This window comes from Natator depressus, chromosome 12 (assembly GCF_965152275.1).
Source record: "Natator depressus isolate rNatDep1 chromosome 12, rNatDep2.hap1, whole genome shotgun sequence".
Lineage (NCBI taxonomy): Eukaryota > Metazoa > Chordata > Testudines > Cheloniidae > Natator > Natator depressus.
The window spans coordinates 36,523,068-36,546,851 of NC_134245.1; the positions used below are offsets into that span (position 1 = coordinate 36,523,068).

The 23,784-nt window shown below is 44.0% G+C and overlaps 1 non-coding gene across 1 annotated transcript; it reads right to left on the bottom strand.

Moving 5' to 3' along the window:
* Positions 1-23,384: 23,384 nt before the first annotated feature.
* On the bottom strand, positions 23,385-23,477 carry TRNAR-UCU (transfer RNA arginine (anticodon UCU)). The gene is made up of 2 exons: positions 23,441-23,477; positions 23,385-23,420 (listed from the first exon to the last, which is right to left on the bottom strand). It is a non-coding gene; the product is annotated as a tRNA-Arg (tRNA).
* Between the last annotated feature and the right edge of the window lie 307 nt (positions 23,478-23,784).

Below are 23,784 nucleotides of genomic sequence, written 5' to 3' on the forward strand. Positions count from 1 at the left end.
AACACAACATTGCATTGCTTTATTTTTATATTGCACCTTTAAGTATCAAAGCATTGGTATGCTTCCTATGGCTAAGTATCATTAAGCATAGAGTTCTGGAGAACACTCAGTGCAAGACAGGGAGAGTGAGGAGTTAGGAACATCAGACTGGTAGGCACCTCTTTGGATTTGATGATCAGATCCCTGCTACTGCAGGCAACCCTGTCATATAATCCACCATATAATCCATAAATGTATTAAACTCCATCTTAAAACTAGTTCGGTTGTTTGCCCCCAATCCTTCTCTTCGAAGGAAGTTATAAAGTAGGGCAGTCATACTTGGACCTCAGTGGTTCAGGAGCCAAATTAGCGATCAACATTACTCAAAAAAGCCACAGTCGTGTGAATTCAGTGTTTCATTTACTATTATTATGTATATATTCTCCCAGCAAAATGACTGACCAAGTATTCTACAATTGGTTAGTAACACAGTAAAACATCCTGATTGGTTAATGACTTAGATGGGTTAATAATTAAATCACACCATGTTTTAAGATCATGAGCTGCAAAAGAGCCGCAGGAGACACATTAAAGAGCCACTGGCAGCTCCAGAGCATCAGTCTGAGTATCACGGGCGTAGGGTGAGGAAACAGCCAATTAGCATAACAACAGAAGTTGCACTTGGTGGACTCTGGAATCCTGCAGTGACAGATGATTAGAATGTTCAGAGCGGTTTTCATTCAAGGATCTCCATTTTTACAAAGAAGGGCGACCATCAACATCCGCATTTTAGAGATGGGGATGCTGAGCCGTTCAGGAAGGTACTAAAAGCATGTGTTTAACTTCAAGCACACAAGTAATGCCACTTAAGTCAATGGGCCTACACACGTGCTTAAAAGTTATGCGTGCATTTTCCAAACAAAAACCTTTTCAATGTTTCAGTTCAAAGCAGCTTTTTGTTCCCAAGTGTATTGCAAAATGGTTTTAAAAGCTCACAAATGGAACAATACATTTTGTTCGACTCAGAAACAATTTTTGAGTGGGGGCGGTGGTGCATGATGGCCAGCGAACCGAAAAACTTATAATTTGCGCAGCTCTGTTTAAAATGATCCTTCTCTTACTGTGCTTCTAACAAAGCCTGAAAAGAATGCAGGTTTTCCTAGTATCTGCTTCCTCATTAATGAACCATCTGCAAGTAAAAGTCCATTAGTACTGAATTGTATAGGGCCTACATTAAACAGTGAATCTTTGCTGTGCACCAGATTATTAACTCAGATGAGCTTTGGGCCATATGCTACTAGAACTTTTCCCTCTAGCCACGTGTATGGCCAAACAACAGGCACACTCGTGACAAGGAACAGAAATTCTGCCAAGACTATGTAGAATATTATGAAGTAGCCAGGGAAGGGTTCCAGTTACTCATTTTGGCATCTTATTGCAAAATCTATGACATAACACAAGGCAGAATTTTGCCTTTAAGGCACAGCTCTGAGTAAGGGGTGGAGTGTCAGTGCATCGCAGGATGGGGAGCGTTGAATGACACTGTACCTCAGAGATCCCCTTTAGAGGCACGAGGCCCTCCAGAGCTCACCCTGTTCGTTGAGAGGGAATTAGGGGTGGGGGGGAGGAATAATTTGCAACACCCTTTTATGGGGCGGGAGACACACTCCTCCCCCAGCCACGCTAACTTCCTGCTAGTTCTATTGGCTGGCACATACCCAGAACAGAACACGGATGGTGCAGTTTTTAGGGCAGTAACCAATGATTTGGGAGACCTGAGTTCAATTCCTAGAATCTATCATAGATTCCCTGTGTGAGCTTGGGAAAGTCACTTGGCCGCTCTGTGCCTCAGTTGCCCATCTGGGGGAAAAGGGGCTAACTTCCCTGCCTCACAGGGGTGTTGTGAGGGTAAATTCGTTTAAGACTGTGAGGTGCTCAGAATCTATGCTAATGGAGGCAGTATAGATAGTATGTTATTTATTGTGTATATTCCCCTAGCGCCTATCATGGAGTAATGACAAATTGTGCTAGGCACTGTACAAACACAAAGATAGTTCCTGCCCCGCAGCACTTACAATCTACATATAAGACAAGAAACAATGGATGGATACAGACAAATATGGAAACAGGGAAACAAAACCTCAATAGGGGAGAAGGGCAAAGAAGTCCAGGTGAGAAGAGTGAGTAATGAAGACACTCAACAACCATACCAATGGCAGAATGGGCAGGGTGGAGGGGGCTGAGAGCAAACGAGAGGTCATCAGCGCTAGATTGGAAATCACGGAAAGGCTGAGTGACCAGGCATTGGCCGGCTCTCAAGGACAATTCTGAAAGAGACCAGGCGATGGGGAACTCAGCAAGACAGAGACCAGAGAGAGATCACTGTGTAGTGAAGACCAGTTTGGTGAGTGGAAGAGTTGAACCAGGGCTGCAAGTCAAATGAAGAGGTGAGGGCATGGACACATGCCGCTCAGGCATTGGTGATGGTCACTGATGAGTGCTGGAGACTGTGAGGGGAGGGAAAAAGAGCAAGACCCAGGAGCCAAGGTCCGAGAGGAAGGCTGAAAGGGAGGGGTTGGGTGGATGGTAGAGGAGGGGACTCTGGAGGGGGAGAGGAAAGGCCAGATGAAGTGCGGTTCCAAAGAGTTGGCAGGGTAAGGAGAGAGGGGTTGGGAGCAGCATGAAGGGGAGAAGAGCAGCCCAGCACACCCACCACACAGTCTGATCCAGGGCAGGGAGAGTGGGCGAAGGAAAGGCCTCTGTAAGAGCCGGGAGCTGGGGGGAGAGAGATATGGACAAATCATGGATGGCTGTGATCTTTTTAGAGATGGAGTGGGCTGCAAGAGAGGGGGAGAGGGGCAGGGGGATGGGCAGGAGGTTAGGAGTGGTGGCAAGAGAGGAGCAGATGTGAGGGTGGGGATGGAGGGAAGGCTGGGGCTCGGGCAAATGCCACCAGGGGTGAGGAGGAGGATGCGGGACCTAGATCGGTGCTGATGGGAGGAGATCGGGGCGGAGAAGGAAAGAGGAGCAGGCAGAGCTGATGGGAACTAGGGTGAGAGTAAGAGGAGATGGAGCCAGTGCGGGGAGGGAGCAGGAATGGATGGAGGTTAAGATGCAGAAGAGGAGTGAGGAGAGAGCTATGGGTGAGCAGCAGATAGACAAGATTATGTCACTCTCTCTCACACACACAAAGGTCTGCAGTCCCAGCTGTCTGGGATGGGCCATGCCCCACACACACACACATTCATTCACTTCCAATGGGGAACATCTCCAGCACAACCTCTGAGCTCCCCTGGTCTGGGTAGCCCTAACATAGCTCTAGCCACCCGAGGTTGGGTGTGCTGGGGAGGAAAAAATCTCCCTGCCCCACAACTGGCCTGGATGGCCTGATGAGAGCTAAGCACACTCTAGCCCACGCGGTCTTCTCAAAGAAGGAAGTGGTGCTCTTTGACATTTTGCTCCTGTACCCATGATGCCAGTGCTTTGATTGGAGTCTACAAAAATAGGAGACCAAACAAACCGTCTGCTTTCGGTATGTCCATAACTTACCAGCTAAGCCGTTATTTATCTCTCTCAACCAAGATCTAAGTTGTGATGTTTATTTCCACCATTCTGGGGGCGGAGAAGATTCTCTGTGAAGATTTCCCAGTTATTTCCTTTTTGTTCCTTTTTACAAGCATTTTCTACAGCTGCATGCATGTCATCTAGTCACGGAGTTGGAGAGAAGGAGAGCCAAATAGCGTGAGGCCCCAAATTAATCCGACTTAAAAGGTTACAACAATCTGATGGGCAGTGAAATAGTCTGTTTCCATAGGTCCTATAGAATAGCGTGCTGTTGCATTGTTTCATGCCGTGCAAAGAGAAACTGGATGCTAGGTAAACTTATGTTCTTTCCAAGCTCTGTTAGAAACACGAGGAGGATCTTATTTTAATTCCCTTTCTTTCCCCTTCTCTAGAGACACAAAGGAACCCCACCACCACCTTTCTAAAACATAACAAAAATAGTACAATTAAAACATGCCAATCTAAGATAGGTAGAGTCCTGGCCAAAACAGGAGGGATGCGTGTTAAGCGGGGAATGGTAATAAACATCGCAGTCAACAGTATAAGCTGAGGGGAATGAAAAGGAGTTTTTTAGAAGGTGTTTGGCTGGAAAATGGATGGATCAAAATAGAGCTCAACTGGGAGCTATACTCTATGTCCCATGACTACAGAGGCACCCCTGCTTTCTGATTACTAAGCACACACTGTCTTCCCAGGGTTCCACACTGACGGTGAAAGCCAGTTACAAAATTCCCCTTGCTTTCAGTGGGGCTAGAATTATTTTAATTAGTCAACATAGCATGTCAACATTTGCCAAGTAGAAAAGGACACAAGTCACAGCGGGAGTCCCAAGCTCCAAATTTTGGTTCTAGATGCAAGATTTCCCTAATGTTCAGAGGTAGATATGGCCCACCACTAATTCTAGAAAATAAAAATGAGAAACTACAGCAGAATATTTACTAACTGAGATCTGGGATCAGTTGTGATGTAAACACTTATTCATAGAGCGAAGGGGACAATTTTCTGGCTAAAAGTAAATTTGCCAGGGAAAATGCTTGGCGGGGGGAACTATTTGCAAATTCAGGTTGAATTTGGTGAATACTTTCAGCCGAAAATAAACCGACAACAAAATTTCTGAGATGTTGAAATAGTTCGTTTAGAAAAAGAATCAAAATGATCTGTTGTGAAAATGTCATTTCAATTTGCCATTTCACTTTCAAAATGTTGATTCGATTAGACAGTCTGAATATTTCGTTTTGACCCGAACAAGATTGCTGTTTTATTTCAGCGAGGAAACAAAATCAGTTTCAGTCTGACACGAACCAATTCTTTTTTTTTTTTTTTTTTTTTTCAGATTTTCTTGTTCGGCCAGTGAACTGAAAACTCAATTATTCCCTCGGCTCCTGTTCATTCATTTCTTCTTACCTTTTTAACAACTGAAATTTACCTAACACTTTGGGTTTATGAAATACAGAATGTGGAGAACATTTTCAGTGGAGTGAATTAAATCCTAGACTGTGCCACAGATTGTAGGCCAGAATTGAGGTGCGATCGCTCTAACTTATCTTTGGTAGTAAACCTCCAAAGAGGAAGGAATACAGGAAGGAGTCCTTAGATTTTCATCTAATCTAGAGGGCATGCAGGTGAGTGATCCCCATTAGCTATAACAGTTGGGGTTTCTTTGTTCAAGCCTTTGCTTTGGATCCAAACACTGAATGTGAGAATCATGCTACTCTGAAACATGTTATTGTAGACTCCTGTATTCGCCACAAATCTTCTCCTCAGAGATTACTACCAAAGAGAATGTGGGCTATTTTTGGACACTTGCGGTGTATTCCAAGCCATAATTCAGACTGGATTCCCACAAGCATACGCAACAAGCAAGTCGAGAGTCTATTTAACCCGGGAGAACAATCCAAACAGTTTGTAGTTTATTGCCCTGATATGTTTAGCATCTCTTTTTAAAATTGGAATTGTAAGATTGGCCTTTTGCAGCTGTATGAACTGTACATTAAGAGTAATGAAACCATCTCAAACCCTCTGTATTCTGGGGACATTTTTCCAAGGTATTTTGTCTTTGTAACAATACCCAGAGCTCCCTAAATATTGGGAAGGTCATTTGTTTCCTAGCAGATAGATTCCCTTATCCAGAGCTTACTGGAGCCCAAACAACAATTTATAAACTCTAAGCTCCTTTTCTCCCTCAAGATGAAGTGCTTTAGTGTCGAAGCCAAACTAAATCTTTAAATGGTATAAGAGGCATTTGGATTTTTTTCTTCTACCCAGCTGACAGTAGGTTTACAGTGTATAATCTGGCCTTTGTAAAGGCATTTGTCAGCCTGTATATTTCATTTTAAAACTCGACCACCCATGAGGGTGGACAGGCAGGAAGCATTTGTTCACTTGCACCAACAGGCCATTTGAAGGTTGGCTGCAAAATAACAGAATTTAGTCATAAAGGCGAACTTTTTTGGCATTATCTTGCTAACATCTCATTTTAAAAAGCAGGCGTTGTTTATAGGAAGTGAGTCCTCAGCTCTAAATTTGGAAATTCTTCGTATTCTCCTAATCCTCGAGCCCGAGCGGGGATGCTGGCTGCGCATCTTTGGCCTCACAAAAGACAGATCTGCTTTTATCTGCTCTAGAAGGGTCCCCGGTTTAACCACCCCACCAAAGGAAGAAGAGTCTTAACACTAAAGGGGCAAAGGGGAGACTTCCACATAAGTTAACAATTTGGTGAAACGAATCCAATCCTCAAGTACTGCATCATGCCGCTTGTCATGTTCTTACTGTAGGTTTCCATGTTTAGTTTAAGTTTGGAACAACTGGCTGTTGGTCATTTTTGCAGTTTGACAGAAACCTGTCCAAAAGAAACCGAATGCCAGGAGACAGGAACAATCGCTAAAACACAAAAAGGGTCTGGTCACCCCCTTGTAGGTGGGTGTGTACGGGAATGAGAGAGAAAATAGGAGGTGAAGTGATAGGGACTTGGACCAACAGTAACAGATATAAAATTGCATTCCTTCTCCCAGTGTCATAAATAACATTCACATATTATCTCTCTTGCTCAAAGGTTTAAAGGGAGGAAATAGCACAGTTTTAGCAACCGATAAAGACTTAATCTATAATTTTTTCAACCATGAACTTCATTAGCTAAAAAAACTCCTATCCTAGGGTTTGGCTTCACACCATTGTACCATTGCTGCATAGACAGAATATTGCCTTGCAGCGTAGACGGCAATTTGGAGGGTGGTCTAGGGTTTGACAACCCCTCCCAAACCAGCTGTCCTCCTCCTCTTCTCCACAGCACTGTCTGCACTCTGTCTTCCTCCGGGATTCCCACCCATTCTGCTGCCGCTACCACTGATGCCTGTAATCTCCTCTTCTTCTCTCCTCCCGGGGCAGTCTATTTCGCATGCTTCAGAAATCTGCATACTGAAGTAGCAGTAGTTTAATGGAGGAAGGGAACCATATTGTAGCAAAGTAGCTTTGCAAAACTTAGATCAAATATATAAAGCTCACCAGGACAGCTTAGTAGTCAACTTATTAGACTAGATTGACTTGGGACATACTATAGTAGCAGGAGGACTGCAGCGTACACGAGATGCAAGGTGTGAAGCCCAGTGTCCTAATGCAGATAGAACTACCATGCACACACACACTACGGGTGTGTAAGAGGCAGAGTTGCCCATTGCCCCTCATGAAGAAATGAATGAGGGCGGGAGCCAACTAAAGGGTGTGTAGAGTCCCCACAGCCATAGAAATTTAAGACTCATTAAAACACTATATTCAGTCTCAGATAGGGATGTTTCCCTGTTAAATAATATTGTAAAGGGAACCCTACACAGCCTGAGGTCCCCAGACATCACCCAAACCCTAATCCAGCCCTGGAAAAGCATGGAAAACATGTTGCATTGAAACAAGGGCCTGCAGCAGCTACTAAGGAAGCTATAAGGAAAAGTTCAACAGGAGGATCAGATCTTCCCTCTGTTTGCTTAATCTAGGACTGAATCCACTGGGCTTTCATCCAGATGTAGTACTGCCAATCCCAAGCATTCAAAAATCATGAGTAAGGTCCTAAGAAATCGTGAGATTGGTTTAAAAAATCATGGGATTGTTATAAAATAATACATTTTGGGTTCTTTTTCCTTGACTTTTGGCTTCTGAACCGTTAGGGTGAACTAGCTTTGCAAGCTTTTCTCTGCAACCACGAAGGCTAGATAGATAGATAGATATATTTAGATAAAGCGGAGATGTGCAATGCAATCCCTTGATTATGGCAGCTGGTGCTTTCAGAAAGACACCAAATATTGCAAGACTCGTGGTCAAATTGCAAGAGTTGGCAACACTGCAGATATGCCTTTGTGCAACTGAGAGATCTAGAGGATTTGGGGTTTTGGCTGAAGACTGGGATAGAATGTTGAACTGAAACAAAAAATGGGAAACTTACAAATGGGGAAGAGGAGGCAGTGTGGCCAAGAGAGAGAGAGCAATCTTAAAATAAGTCCTCTCTTCAGAGCTCATTTTTGACGGCTAGGTTTATTAGCATTTTGACTGCACATGGGTGCAGGATTCGTGGCACCACAAGTAACGAAACATGCAAGACAATGCCATCAACCGACTACTAAAGTTAATGCTCAACCTCCTTGTCCTCCATTTGAAATGCTAACTTTATTCGGTGTGGATTTAACAGGCCACCTCATTTTTGGCTTCACTGCTCATCCCTTTGTTGGCCAACAGCTATAACACTGAATGCGGAATTGCAGAAAGTATGGGGCTCTAAAGGTATCTGTATTAACTGTATCCAATTTTATTCTTCCCATTCAAACATGGGCCATTTCAGTTTTTTTGTGCAGTTACAGTGTTCAGCTGGCTTGCTGTACCATAAGTTGTTCCAGGCTTCCTTGTGAGCAAATACACTTTCCAAAACAGGGATCAGATTTCCGTTCATGTCTAATAGCTTAAACTCTGCTTTTAGCAGTGGTGCTGTGCAATGTAGCATTAGGAGAAGGCCACGTTCTTTGCTAATTTGTACGTGTTGTGCTGAGCTGAATTATGTAGTCAGGGTAAAATTCACCCCTGGGCAGAAGACCAAGCACAAGACCTGTGCAATGCTTAAGTTTCACTTAAACCCTCAAAATAGGCTTTAAGTGGTGCATAGGCCTTTGGCTGGCCTTCTGCAAAGGGCTAAATTTCACCCTTGGTGCTCTGAGGTTTATTGCTGCCTGAGATTCCCTTTCCCCTGCAGTGTATTCATTTGGGGGGCCCCAGAAGACTGCCCCCATCAATGCAGAAGCCCTATATTGCTATGCCAATCTGTATGGAGGAATTTTTCCTGGCTACTCAGTGTGTGCATATAATATGAACAAAATCTCATTGAAGTGCAGAGCCTAACTTTAAAAGCAGAGACAGGGTTCAAGCTGCAGGACTGGGAAAAGATTTCGGGGAGGGGAGGTATTTTTAATATATAAAATACCCCTCAAATTTGGGGGATGTCTAGATCCAGCTTTTGGTTCAAGCAACTTTCCTACTTAAGAACACTGTGCATGTCTGTAGCACCTGCCACTCTCAAAACACTTTACCATTAATGGATTAAGCCCCTCACTATCCCTACGGAGGCAGGTAAAGTGAACACCACCACTTTACATACCGGGAAACTAAGGCTCAGAGCACGTCAATGACTTACCTGAAGTCACAAAGGAAGTCTGCAACAAGGGCAAAAATAGGGCCCTGGGCTGACAACTCCCAGGCTTGTGCTTTAGCCAGAAGAGTCTTCCCCATCTAAGGCCTGGTCTATAGTACGCGGTTATTTTGGAATTAGCCGAGTTACCTCGAAATGAAACTGGTTCCATCCACACGACCAAACCAGTTTGTTCAATTTAAAGGGCTCTTTACTCCGATTTCTGTACTCCACTTCGGCAAGCGGAGTAGCGCTAAAAATCAAGATCGCAGTTCCAGGTTACAAGTACTGTGGACGCAATTTGATGATATTGGCCTCCGGGAGCTATCCCAGAATGCTCCCTTGTGACCGCTCTGGACAACACTCTGAACTCCGATGCACTAGCCAGGTAGGCAGTAAAAGCCCCAGGAACTTTTGAATTTCCTGTTTGGTCACCATCAGCACAGGTGACCATCAGCACAGTACACCATCACAGGCGACCATGCAGAGTCCACCATCTCAAGAGACCACGCAGTCCCGGATTTGCAGACGAGCTCCAGCATGGTCCAAACAGGAGGTACTGGATCTCATTGCACATTGGGCAGAACTATGTTCCAAAAAAAAAGAACGCAAATACGTATGCTAAAGTCTCCAGGGCCATGACGGAAAGAGGCTACTCCAGGGACACAGAACAGTGTCATACAAAAATCAAGGAGCTCAGGCAAGCATACCAAAATGCCAGGGAGGCGAACGGGTGCTCTGGGTCACAGCCCCATACATGCCGCTTCTACCATGAGCTGCATGCAATTATGGGGGGTGATGACACCGCTACCCCACCACTGTCCGTGGACACCTGCAAGGGGGGAGTAGCACGGAGCAAGGAAGATGAGTTTTTGGAGGACGAAGAGGAGGAGGAGGAGGAGGACAGTGCACAGGCAGCAAGTGGGGAATCTGTTTTCCCCCTAGCCAGGAACTATTCTTAATGCTGGAGCCAATAGCCTCCCCCTACTCCCAAAGCATGCTCCCGGACCATGACCCTGGAGAAGGCACTTCTGTGAGAGTGAGAGCGAGAGCGAGAGCTTGATCGGAGCCACACGGTGGAGGGTGGGGGGAAACCCAGCTGCGCTGGGCTGTTCGCCTTTACTTTAAAGGGTCCATCCCTTCTCAGAGCCTCATTGGAGCCCTGCGGTGTGGGGGGGAGGGAGGGTGTTGTGTGAAGCGATCATCCCAGAGAGCCCGTAGGCTGCCTGCAAGCTGAATTCTGTTGCCTGGCTGCGTGTGATGGCTTACTCACACCAAAGTGGTAGGCACTTCAGGAAAGGAGGCAAAATGCAACCTTGTACAGAAAGAGCATGTGCTGTGTACTATGAATTGCCTGTTTCACTGAGAAACAGTGTCCCCTTTGTTCTCTAAAATGTATCTTTTAAAATACTACCCTCCCTTTATCTCCTCCTGCAGCAGGTGCAAATGTTTCAATGCGGCCCCTATCTACTCCGTCCTAGAGGCTGGTCCAGATTAGAAGGCGGGAAAAACGAACTCGGGACAACATGTTTGCAGAGCTCATGCAGTCCTCCTGCACTGATAGGGCCCAGTTGAATGCATGGAGGCAAACAATTGCGGAGTCACGTAAAGCGTTCAATGAACACGAAGAGAGGAGGGATGCACGTGATGAGAGCAGGCAGGATGCTATGATCAAGCTCATGGGGGAGCAAACTGACATGCTCCGCTGTATGGTAGATCTAATGCGGGAAAGGCAGCAAGACCACAGACTGCCGCTGCAGCCCCTGAATAATCACCCTCCCTCCTCCCCAAGTTCCATAGCGTCCTCACCTAGACACCCAAGAACACGGGGGGGGGGGGGGCTCAGGGACCCACACAGTCAACCACAGAGGATTGCACAAGCAGCAGAAAGCTGGCCTATCCTAAATTTTGATTTGGTTTCTGGACTTGTCCTTCCCTCCTCCTCCACCCCCTTAACTCAATACACCCCTCCCCCGTCTAGCTTCTGATTTATCTCAATGTTTTGTGCAACAAATAATAAAGAACAGTTTTTAAACAATTGTGACTTTATTTCCTTTAATATATATATAGGGGGTGGGTAACTTTAAAAAACAAACACAACTCTCACACCGTACCCTGGCCAGTCATGAAACCGGCTTTCAAAGCTTCTCTGATGTGCAGCGTGCCCTGCTGCACTCTTCTAATCACCCTGTTGTCTGACTGTGCGAAACTGGCCACCAAGCAAATTGCCTCAACCTCCCACCCTGCCTTAAACGTCTCTCCCTTACTCTCACAGATATTGTGGAGCACACAGCAAGCAGCAATTACAATTGGAATATTGGTTGTGCTGAGATCTAACTGAGTCAGTAAATTGCACCAGCGCGCTTTCAAACGTCCAAACGCACATTCTACCACCATTCTGCACTTGCTCAGTCTATAGTTGAACTGCTTCTTACTGCTGTCCTGGATGCCTGTGTACGGCTTCATGAGCCATGGCATTAAGGGGTAGGCGGGGTCCCCGAGGATAACTATAGGCATTTCAACATCCCCAACAGTAATTTTCTGGTCTGGGAAGTAAGTTCCTTCCTGCAGCTGTTCAAACAGACCAGAGTTCCTAAAGATGCAAGCGTCATGCACCTTTCCCAGCCATCCCACTTTGATGTCAGTGAAACGTCCCTTGTGATCCACCAGTGCTTGCAGCACCATGGAAAAGTACCCCTTGCAGTTTATGTACTGGCCGCCCCGGTGTTCCGGGGCCAAGATAGGGATATGCGTTCCGTCTATCGCCCCGCCACAGTTAGGGAACCCCAGCACATTAAAGCCATCCACAATGGTCTGCACATTTCCCAAAGTCACTACCCTTGATAGCAGTTGGCCAATGATTGCGTTGGCTACTTGCAGCACAGCAGCCCCCACAGTAGATTTCCCCACTCCAAACTGATTCCCAACTGACCAGTAGCTGTTGGGCGTTGCAAGCTTCCACTGGGCTATGGCCACTCACTTCTCAACTGTGAGGGCTGCTCTCATTTTGGTGTCTTTGCGCTTCAGGGCAGGGGCCAGCAAGTCACAAAGTTTCATGAAAGTGGCCCTACGTATATGAAAGTTTCTCAGCCACTGGGAATCATCCCATACCTGCAACACTATGTGGTCCCACCAGTCTGTGCTTGTTTCCCGGGCCCAGAATCGGCGTTCCACGGCATGAACCTGGCCCAACAGCACCATGATCTCCCAATCGCCACATGCCGTGCCGTCTGTGTCCATGTCCTCATCACTATAGTAATTGCGCTGTCGTCGCTTCCTCGCCTGGCTTTGCAGGTACTGCAGCGGAGATCTGATCAGGTTCCATGGCTATGGCACCTGCACGGGTAATCCTTGAAAAAGGGTGTGAAATGTAGGAGAGCAGAGTGGCAGCGGAAGCTGTGCTGTTCGGTTCACGGTAGCCGAACAAAGGCTGAAAATGGTTGTCTTCTGTGGCTTTCACGGAGGTGGGAGCCCAAGACAGACAACATGGAGAAGCTTGGAAGCGTAGCAATAGCGGGAGAGCAGTGTTGGTGGTGGAAGCTGTGCTGCTCGGTTCATGATGGCCGAGCACAGTTGAGTTGGAGAGGTGGATTCATAGTAGCAGGAGAGCAGCGGTGCACCGTCTGCTCAAAGCAGCACGGTGTCTGCATGCCAAAAAGGCGCGAAATGATTGTCTGCCGTAGCTTTCTGACGACACACACCCAGAAACACCCGCGAGAATGTTTTTGCCCCATTATGCACTGGGAGCTTAACCCAGAATTCCGATTGGTGGCAGGGACTGTGGGAACTGTGGGATAGCTACCCGCAGTGCACCGCTCCAACATTCGATGCTAGTCTTGGTACTGTGGACGCAGTCTGCCAAATTCACACGCTGTTAGTGGGGACACAGAAGACCGAATGTATAAAATAGCTTCCGAAAATTAGAATAGAATCATTTTGAAATAATTTCGTACTGTAAACATACCCTAAGTGGTTTTCATACCATTATACACCCACTACCACCTTGATCACTCACGGGGCATACTCCTAACAAACCTTGCCATTCCACCTTATCCCTCTTCACTTCATACAGGGATTTGCCATCTGGGTGGTGACTCATCGTCTTAGTGTCAAGGCCATGAATATGCTGAGGTTTCACAGTCAGGAGAAGTTTCTGCAGATGGGGAAGCTTCGGCAGACAGACTAATCAGAATTTTTTCTTCTCCTGTAATGATGGCTTGCTGTGAGTGTATAATGAGAGGTCAAGGGAAATTAAATTCACAGTAGATGCCACAAAACTCTTTTTTAAAATGTCTTCCATCTATAATCAGTAGCCGAAAGACAGAGCAGTAGCCATAACAGCTCAGTGTGGCAGGACTGTTCTGACCCAGCCCCAAGGCAAAATGCATTTTCCAGTAAGCTTGAAGACAAGACTAGCAGTGGCTCATAGCTGGCCAATACAATAGCCACTGAGAGCAAGCCAGTTATGGTTTGGTTTGGGAACAGAGCTAGAGAGTAGGACAGGGGAGCCTAAAGAGAATAGAATAAGATAGCAATAACAACAGTGGCAGAATTAAGGAAACCCAAATGCTGAAATACATCTGAGTTTAAGAAAGTGGGGGCTAAATCAGAGAGAGAAATTACAGTGGAGACAAATTCTCTTAGGTCTAACTAACTGCTTACTTGTGCAGAGCATAGTAACTTGTAGCAAGACCCATCTCTGACTCCAATTCTCTGGGCCAAGAGAGGCTGGGCATATGTAGCCTCATCAGCAATCCAGGAACAGACAATGCCCTGGTTGCTTCTCTAGTGAGCATCATGCCTTGCTGTAGCTAGATTTTAACTAAAAGGGACTTTCATTATGAAATTATGGAACCAGCGTGACATTTACAAACATTTTCATTGTTCATTCTGTATGTTCTCTCTCTTCTTCCCAACCCCTTCGTCTCTCTTGTCTGTTTAGATTATAAACTCTTCAGAGCAGGAACTGCTCTTATTTTGTGTTTGTACATTATCTAGCACAATGGGGCCTTGGTTGCAGCTGGGGTCCCTAAAGGGCTACCTTAGCAATACAAGTAACTTGTAATTTTCTAAGTACTAAGAACACCTATGGCACTAGGAATCTGATAAATAATATTTTATGAATATTAACAGCAAGTGATTGCTCCCAAATTGTATTTGTGGCCAATGGGCTCAATTTCAAGGAGAACAAACCCACTGAGATGTGTACCTGTGTGAAATTACAGGGAGTATCCAATATGAAGAACAACAGAAATTAGAGCAGGAAAAGAGTTAAGTTATCTAGTTGGCTTCCCCCTACCTAGCCCACTCATTGGAGAATTGTTCCCAACTATTCTCTAGTACTTCCATCTACTTCAGTTTTAAATGGTCGAAAACATGAATAAGTCAAGATTGTGACAAGCCAAGTTAAAAAGATATGAAACATGAGAACGGCTATACTGGGTCAGACCAATGGTCCATCTAGCCCAGTATCCTGTCTTCTGATGATAGCCAGTGCCAGATGCCTAAGAGGAAATGAACAGAACGAGCGATCCAGCTCCTATCGTCCAGTCCCAGTTTGTGTCAGAGGCTTAGGGACACTTGGAGCATGGGGTTGCAACCCTGACCATGTTGGCTAATAGCCATTGATGGACCTATCCTCCATGAACTTATCTAGTTCTTTTCTGAACTCACTTATACTTTTGGCCTTAACATCCCCTGGCAATGAGTTCCACAAGCTGACTGTGCGTTGTGTGAAGAAATACTTCCTTTCGTTTGTTTTAAACCGGCTGCCTATTAATTTCACTGGGTGACGCCTGGTTTGTGTGTTATGTGAAGGAGTAAATAACACTTCCTTATTCACTTTTCCCACCCCCGTCATGAGTCTGTAGGCCAGGGATGGCCAAACCATGGCTCGCGAGCCACATGTGGCTCTTTTATAGGTAAGGTGCTGCTCACGGAGTCCCATTCTCCACCTACCAGACTGGGAGCAGGGAGCTTGAGGCTTCTGCCCTGTGGTGGGGTTAGGGGCTTCTGCCAGAGATGACTGGTGCCTGCTGAGAGTGGGGGGGGGGGGCCCAATTTAAAGGTTCAGCCCCTCCCAACCTCTTGAGTCACACCCCTTCAGGCACGCCCCTCCCTCTTACTCTCAGCGGCCCCTCCTTGGAGCTCCCAGGTGTTAGCTGTGGCAAACAGGTGGGAACTGAAGGGAGGGGCCACTGCTTTAGCTCTGTGGGGAGAGGCAGCAGCAAAAGCAGCAGCTGTCCCTGCAGCTCCCAGCTGTTTGCCGCTGCCTCGCCCCACAGCCGCAGCTCCAGCTTGCCGGCTCTAGCAGCTGCTATGTAGGGAGGGGACCGGGCAGGACCATGTGTCTGAGCAGGGCCAGCAAATCCTGGCAAAAATCTGGGAGGCCCCCTCACACATCACCTCTGGTCAGTGAGGGTGGGGGGTGTCTCAGGGCTTCAACCCCCGAGGGCTGAAGCCCCGAGCCCCGAAGCCCCGAGCCCCGGCAGGCACGCTCTGGCTCTCGTACTTCTGAAGATTGTCGTATGCCACTCAGAGGGTCAGTAAGTTTGGCCACCCCGGTATAGACCTGTCATATCCCCCCTTACTCGTCTCTTTTCTAAGATGAATAGTCCCCCAGTCTTTTTAATCTCCTCTTATAGAAGCTGTTCTATACCCGTAATCATTTGTGTTGCCCTTCTCTGTACCTTTTCCAATTCTATTGTCTCTTTTTAGAGATGGGGGTAACCAGGATTGCACACTGCATTCAAGGTGTGGGCATACCAGAGATTTATAGAGTGACATTATGATAGGTAATAAGATAGAAAATCTCCCTTTCCTAATGGTTCAAAACATTGTTAGCGTTTTTGGACTGATGATGCACATTGAGCAGACGTTTTCAGAAAACTATCCAAAATCACTCCAAGATCTCTTTCGTGAGTGGCAACACCTAATTTAGACCCCATCATTTTGTATGTATAATTGGGATAATGTTTTCCAATATGCAGTACTTTGCATTTATCAACACTGAATTTCATATGCCATTTTCTTGCCCAGTCACCCAATTTTGAGAGATCCCTTTCTAAGTCTCCACTGTCAGCTTCAGACTTAACTATCTTGAGTAATTTTGTCTTGTCTGCAAATTTTGCCACCTCACTGTTTGCCCCTTTTTCCAGATCATTTATGAGGATGTTGAACAGCACTGGTGCCAGTACAGATCCTTGGGGGACCCCCTGTATACCTCTCTCCACTGTAAAAATTGACCATTTATTCCTACCCTTTGTTTCCTGTCCTTTAACCAGCTACTGATCCATGAGAGGACCTTCCCTCTTATCCCAGGACTGCCTACTTCGCTTAAGAGCTTTTGGCAAGGAACCTTGTCAAAGGCTTTCTGAAAATCCAAGCATACTATACAACTGGATCACCCTTGTTCACATGTTTGTTGACGCCCTTCCCACCCCCAAGAATTCTGATAGATTGGAGAAGCATGATTTCCCTTTACAAAAGCCACATTGACTCTTCCCCAACATACCGCATACATCTGAGTGTCTAATTCCGTTCTTTACTACAGCTTCAACCAATTTGTCTGGTACTGAAGTTGGTCTTACTGGCCTGTAACTGCCAGGATCCCCTTTTTAAAAAAAATCAATGAGCTATCCTCCGGTCATCTGATACAGAGGCTGATTTAAGTGATAGGTTACATAGGTTAGTAGTTTTGCAGTTTCATATTTGAGTTCCTTCAGAACTCTTGGGTGAACACCATCTGGTCCTGGTGACTTATTACTGTTTAATGTATCAATTTGTTCCAAAATCTCCTGTACTGACATTTCAATCTGGGACAGTTCCTCAGACTTGTCACCTAAAAAGAATGTCACACCTGGGCCAATCTCCCTCACATCCTCTGCAGTGAAGACAGATGAAAAGAATGCATTTAGCTTCTCTGCAACGGCTGTGTCTTCCTTGAATGCTCCTTTAGCACTTTGATTATCCAGTGGCCCCACTGAATGTTTGGCAGGATTCCTGCTTCTGATGTACTTTAAAAACAATGCGATTAATTTTTGTGGTTTTTGCTAGTTGCTCTTTAAATTCTTTTTTTTTTTTTTTTTTGGCCTGCCTAATTATACTTTTACATTGGACTTGCCAGAGCTTATGTTTCTTTCTATTTTCCTCAGTAGGATTCGACTTCCAATTTTAAAAGATGTCTTTGTCTCTAATTTCTCTTTTTACTTTGTTGTTTAGCCATGGTGGCTTTTTTTGGGGGGGGGTCCCCTTAGATACAGCTAACACTCCACCCCTAGTTCCCCTCGCACTTGAGTTTTTAAAAAGTTATTAATCCTTGGAAAGGCTGAGATTCAAGGGATCTGGTTTCCATTACTAGCTCTGCTGCCAATTCACTGTGTAATACTATGGTTAGTCATTGAAACATCCTGTGCCCTCCATTGCCCCGTCTGTAAATAGAGCTAATATACAAGATCAAATCTGTTTAAAAGGTGAACATGTGCCAACCATTACTACTCAGCTACCTCTGATATAGCAGGAAACTGGTTGATCTGAAATACCCGGTATTTATACAGAGCAAACAAAATGCTAGCAACTTTGTACTGTAGTAAATTATGGCGAATGGTGACATTTGTCTATATATAATTTTTTTTTCTTGGGGGAAAACCCAACAATGCAAATAAAACATAGCACATTATTTCTTCAATGCTTGAATGAGAGCAGTATTTTCCATTACAAAGTCTTATAAAGTTAGTCTCAGGTAATTTACTTTTCTTTGCTGATTACTGGGAAATTGGCTGGCAATAATCTTTGGATCCTGTCTTAAGTAGTTTCTTTCTTCTTTTTCCCCAAGGAGGCATATATACAATTCTGTGTTTCTCGATAAGTTGGTCCTCTTCACAATCAACATCTTATTCCATCCTCCAATTACCTAAGTATTTCAGTTTTACAGTCGGCAAGTGCACCTCTTCTGAAGAATCAGTACAAGGAAGTCCGATATTTGTTGGCTTTTTGTATCCCTTGAGTTTTCATTTGATGCATTAATTTCTCCATTACCAATACTGACAGGTTTCAGAGTAGCAGCCGGGTTAGTCTGTATTCGCAAAAAGAAAAAGAGTACTTGTGGCCCCTTAGAGACTAACCAATTTATTTGAGCATATGCATCCGATGAAGTGAGCTGTAGCTCACGAAAGCTTATGCTCAAATAAATTGGTTAGTCTCTAAGGTGCCACAAGTCCTCCTTTTCTTGTTACCAATACTGAATGTCTCAAACTCTATTGTAGCAAGTAATAGCGGGGGGATGCTTCTGTTTTTCAGCTAGCTGAAAGTAGTAAGTAAGTAAGCCATGTTGCTACTAATAATTATGTTAAAGACCACATCATTAATTGGCAGAGCTAATAAGAATCACTAGTGGGGACTTGGAATGCTACAACCTGTTAGCTTAGGAACCTGCCTCTTTCTTTGAGAAATCCTGGAACATCTCCGCTTGCAGAATTAGCAGCATGTCTCCATCACCTCTGCTGTTTTATGATGCAAGGTTCAAAAGTTCTACTTGTGGCTCCTGCTAACATTGGCTTGAAAACACACGTGGATATGAATTTAAACCTTGATCTCCCAGACAGCAATGTGGGGGGGGGGGGAAATCTTCTGCTAAGATACCAGGCTGGTTTCAGTTTTAAAATTGCTTTTGTTTTTACAGAATTACCCATTATTTTTATTTGAAATAAGAGAAGCTTATTAAAAGGCTTATTAAAAGGCTGTTTGGGTCTCAGTATGACTAACTGCTCAAAATGGGAGTTGGAATTTCTAGGAAAGCTGGAACAGCCTAATTCTCCTGTATCTTCTGCACACATAAAAATGGTTTTATAACAATAGCTGAATCACTTGGCATTTATTTTCCAGTAAATTTATTTTGGGAATATGGCCCGAGTATAAGACTCTCTCATTTTCGTCAATAAAGACTATTACATTTATTAGTTTAGCCTTATGAATCCTATAGCTCAACACTCAACCTCTATTTATTGTTTGTAAGAGACATATATCATACTGGCTTATAACTGTAAATACTCTACTTACACAGGTCAGAGCACATCCTCTTTGTTTAAAATCTAAGCTGTGATGTTTTACATAAGTTTGTTTCCTTTCCAAGTTGAAAGGTCTTAGAGATAAATGCGTATGTATCCTAATTTCGTGAACCTTCCACTGAGCACAGCATGGAATGTTGATTCTTTGAAACTCCAGTCAACTAAATTCATCCTATTACTTTACTCCAATCCCATTGTTATACTTCAAGATAAAGAACAAAGGGAGAAAAAACTACCATGACGGCATAAGCAGCAGGGTTTTGAATCTCACTACATCCAGCAAATGAGAGAAAGGAGACGGTTCTTGTGAATAGTTCCACTAAAAAATTCCTTTAACCATTTTCCCGTCATAAGGCAGTGAAGTTGTACTCCTGATTATGTGTGTATATAGAATGATATATATGTATAGTTATGAATTCATATGATCATATGAGCAACCTTGGTAACAGTGGGGTAAACATTTTTATCATTTCATCTAACCCTGTTTGCAGTATGGTTAGATAGCTCAGGGGTATGGATGCTGGCCTCCTACTCTTTCTATAGGTTGCCAGGTGGAGTTGCACTGGAGGAAGGTTATGGGTTCCTATAGTCAAAGTGCAGATGACTATAAAGAGAAGCACTTTTCAAAAGGAATAGACGAGTAGCCTTTTGTCCAGGCCAACGTTCCCTCTCTCAACCAGGCAGACTCTGCTGTATGCACGCTATTACGAAGCGCATGTGGGTTACTCAGCTCTCTCAGTTACTAACTTGTTTGCTTTGTGAAGTGCTTTGGCGTTCTTATGCTACCGCCATAAATTCTATTCCATTCATTAGGCATCAACGGGTTAAGATTTTTTACCACAAACCAACAGGAAAGGGTTTGTAGCGTTCAGATCGATGTCACAAGTGAGTCATAGAGAGAGTTACCGCAACATTTAGAGGTCAGAGGGGCTCAGTGGACTGGAGTGTATCCAATGTCATGCCGTTCTGAAGCACAGTTCAGTTAGTTCCCTGACAGAGGACAAGAAATGGAACTGCTCTGCTACACACTGAGCTTGAGGTACCACCAAAACCAGAGGGAAGGTTTTAGTCGCAGTCAGATACTGATGGCTGCCACAATTCAGCCTATTTTATGTAGAGCTGAAAGCAAATCCACTTCTGCTCGTCTCTGCTCTTGTTTTCTCCAGTTTCATACGCGCGGGGGGGTGGGGAGATCCTTCAGTGTTTTGCAGATGGAAACGCTGGGAGAGTAGGATGTTTTAACAATGATGTCACCAGCACTGAGTAAATTCTCTGACCAAAAGTTAAGTCCAACAGAACAAATCATGCTGCATCCATTGAACACCAAATGTCAGATCTCCATTTGCTTACAAAATTACTGGAGTAATCATGGCACTAGTAGCCAGCTGCTAATTCATCAGGTATAAATATTTACAGAGACCCATTGTGACATTGGAGATTCTCCCACAAACAGGAGGGTCACCATAATGTCATAAAAGAAAAGGAGTACTTGTGGCACCTTAGAGACTAACCAATTTATGTTATAAATATAATGTCATAGAATTTATTGATATATTTTACCTTTTTAAAAGGAATTCATTTTTAGACACATTCTGTCCCATTGGCCATAAAAAGAATAGGAATTAAGATACTGTTAGGACTTATTTATTTAAAAATATTAAAAACCAAACATGAATAGCTTGGGCCAAATGACAACTCAGGGTGGAAGCAAGGAGAAGAGGGCCAAAATGACAATCATACAAATATCTAATGGTTGTAACCCACAGGAAGGGAGTAATTGTTTAGGATGATACCAGGGGATGTAAACTAGGAGTAATGGGAGGAAATTAAGTAAAGAGAAAATTAGGCCGAGTATGCAGAAAAACTGGCCTAATGGCAAGATCTATCAGAGCATGCAATGGTCTCTCAGGGGAGGTGATGGAAGCCTCATTGCTCAAGATATTTAATGTTCAGCAAATCACTGGAGCAGTCCCACATTGGCAGAGGGATGTAGATGACCTAATAAATCATTTTAATCTCTTATTTCTATGATTATTGATAGGCCGGGGAGTATAATACAAGTTCAAGCCAGAGGTTTGGGCAAGAAAGCAAGGACTAAATACCCAGCACAGTTAGTTCTCTCTCTACTTTTCCAATAGTATAAAAATGTCTGTTTTCCATCATAGAATTTCCTCAATATTGTCCCTAAAGAGAGCAACAGAAAATAGTGAATCCAAAGCAAAGAAAAAGTGACTAGTGATGTAACTTCACTGGGTTTTTGTTTTGGTTTACTGCTGACCTTTTTCTTGTCAAGAGTTACCGATAATATTTTTCTAGCTATCTGGAGAGAGACTGTTCTCTCTTGCACACAAACTGGCTGGGGCTAAAAATACCAACAGTAGCTTCCATACAGCACATTATAAAACAACCATCCAAAACTATAATTTCAGATTTAAAAAACAAACAGAGAAGTGTAACCTGACTCATGTTTTTGCACTATTCTTTGATATGGACAAAACGTCTCTGCACAGAAACACATGGATTTCAACAGAACTATTTTATTAATAAGCAGTGAAAATTTAAGACAGAACCCTAATGATAATGAAGTCAGAAATATCCTCCTAGTTTGGACAAACAACGTTGAGCCCTTGAATTGGAAATTAACTGTTCATACAGATACTAATGATATTTTGGGTGAACAAGTTTGTGCTAAAACTCAAGGAACTCTCGGGGTTCCTGAACTTTCACACCACTGTTATGCAAATACTTGTGAGAGTAATAAAATACTACTGCTACTAAGATACCGTCAATAACAGCAAACAAAACGGGGTGCTTTTATTCAAAATTCAGGATTTTTCAAGTATTTGCTCTGCTATAGGCAAGACACCTGGGTCTATAACATGCAATTGGTGTTTAAGCAAAACTCCCCATTGACTTCAGTGAAGAGGAGTTCTTAAAAGTCAAATGGCCTGATATAGCTCATTATATGGGAAATGGGAAATTATATTTACTTGGTCTCACATTATTGTCATGATTTGCTGCTTCTTTATGAAGCTAAAAAATTACATTGGATGCCCAAATCTGTTAGTATAGAAGCATTACAGAGAAGTTACTTTAAGAGGGTAACAGCAACCAATTAAGAGATTGGGTTAATGATCCATAATTTTACAGCTTTCATTTGTAAATACCTAAGCAGCATTAAGAAGAGGCAGATTGTGCATCTGAAGTAGTGTTTCAACTGAGTAATTTCCTGGTGGGGAGAAAAGTTTCAAGGGGACCCCTTCTTACGAAGCATTTTTAAGAAGCAGTGTCATTTGGCACAGTCTGGCGTACACCAAGTGTACTCTGGAGAGAGAAATCTTCATGAAGCTGGGATAAACGTCATCCCAACTGGGATGGTTTAGTGTCCAGATGACAATCTCCACACGAGGCAGGGATGGGACCACTAAATAACCTTTTAGTTTGGACAGCGCTGAAACAAATGATTTAAAAATTCACAGCGTCTAAAACTTGGCCACTAAACTGAATCGTAAGTTTATGTTAATCACGAACTTTATTTGTTATTCCTCTTACAGCCATCTGTTTGACGAGTGCCTCTACAGAGAACATTTGCTACATGCAGGGTGTATTTTCTACCAATTCCTTTAGAATATAATCTAATACTTACGTTACAGCAGAAGATGCGTGCTCTAGAAAGTTACCCCCTCTCTCCCCACACCCAGTAGAGAACCTATCCAGAAGAAAATTATGGGACACACTTTCAACTGGCATAGCGTGATATGCCAATTTAACTTCGAAGAAGCCTCACTGATTGTCACCAGTTGAAGATTTGGCCTTCTATCTGGAAGAAAGGCTGCAATTCTTCAAGTCACTCACTGAGGTCCCTTCAAAACCTTTTGAAAACCAATGGTTGACTTCCAAGGGTGGTAGCATTTCCACACCTCACATGGCTGAGCACCATAAGGCCCGGAGGCGATTTGTGGAGTAAGGGATTATTCTGTATGAGTAAGAGCATCGCAGTCTGGCCCACAGAAAACACTTGCTGCTAAGGATGCTGACAAACCGATTAATCAACCAGCTTTTACGTCCTGTTATCTTCAACAGCCAAGTTTGCATATTACCTTGGATGATGCAAAATATGACTCTGGTGGGACTCGAACCCACAACCTTTGAATAACTTCATCTATCATCATCCTAGAAGTCCAATGCACTATCCATTGTGCCACAGAGCCTTCTTACAACAAGCTCATATACTGCAATCACCTAGGTACAGTGTATTGAAAACTCCATTCAAATGCATGACTTTAATGTGGGCACTAAAACACAAACAATTTCAGTTAAGCAGCTGTAGCTGTCAACAGGCACCAGGCCTCTCTAAGGCGAGCTGGGGCTGAGACACCTTACGCTGGCACTCCCAAATTGGTTTGCTAGTTTTTAACAAGAAGCAAAATGTCATTTTTCTGTTGCTACTACAGCACCGATAGCCCTTTCCGAGCACAGATTACATTCCAGCCTCATCATCATTTCATCTGTTTGCAT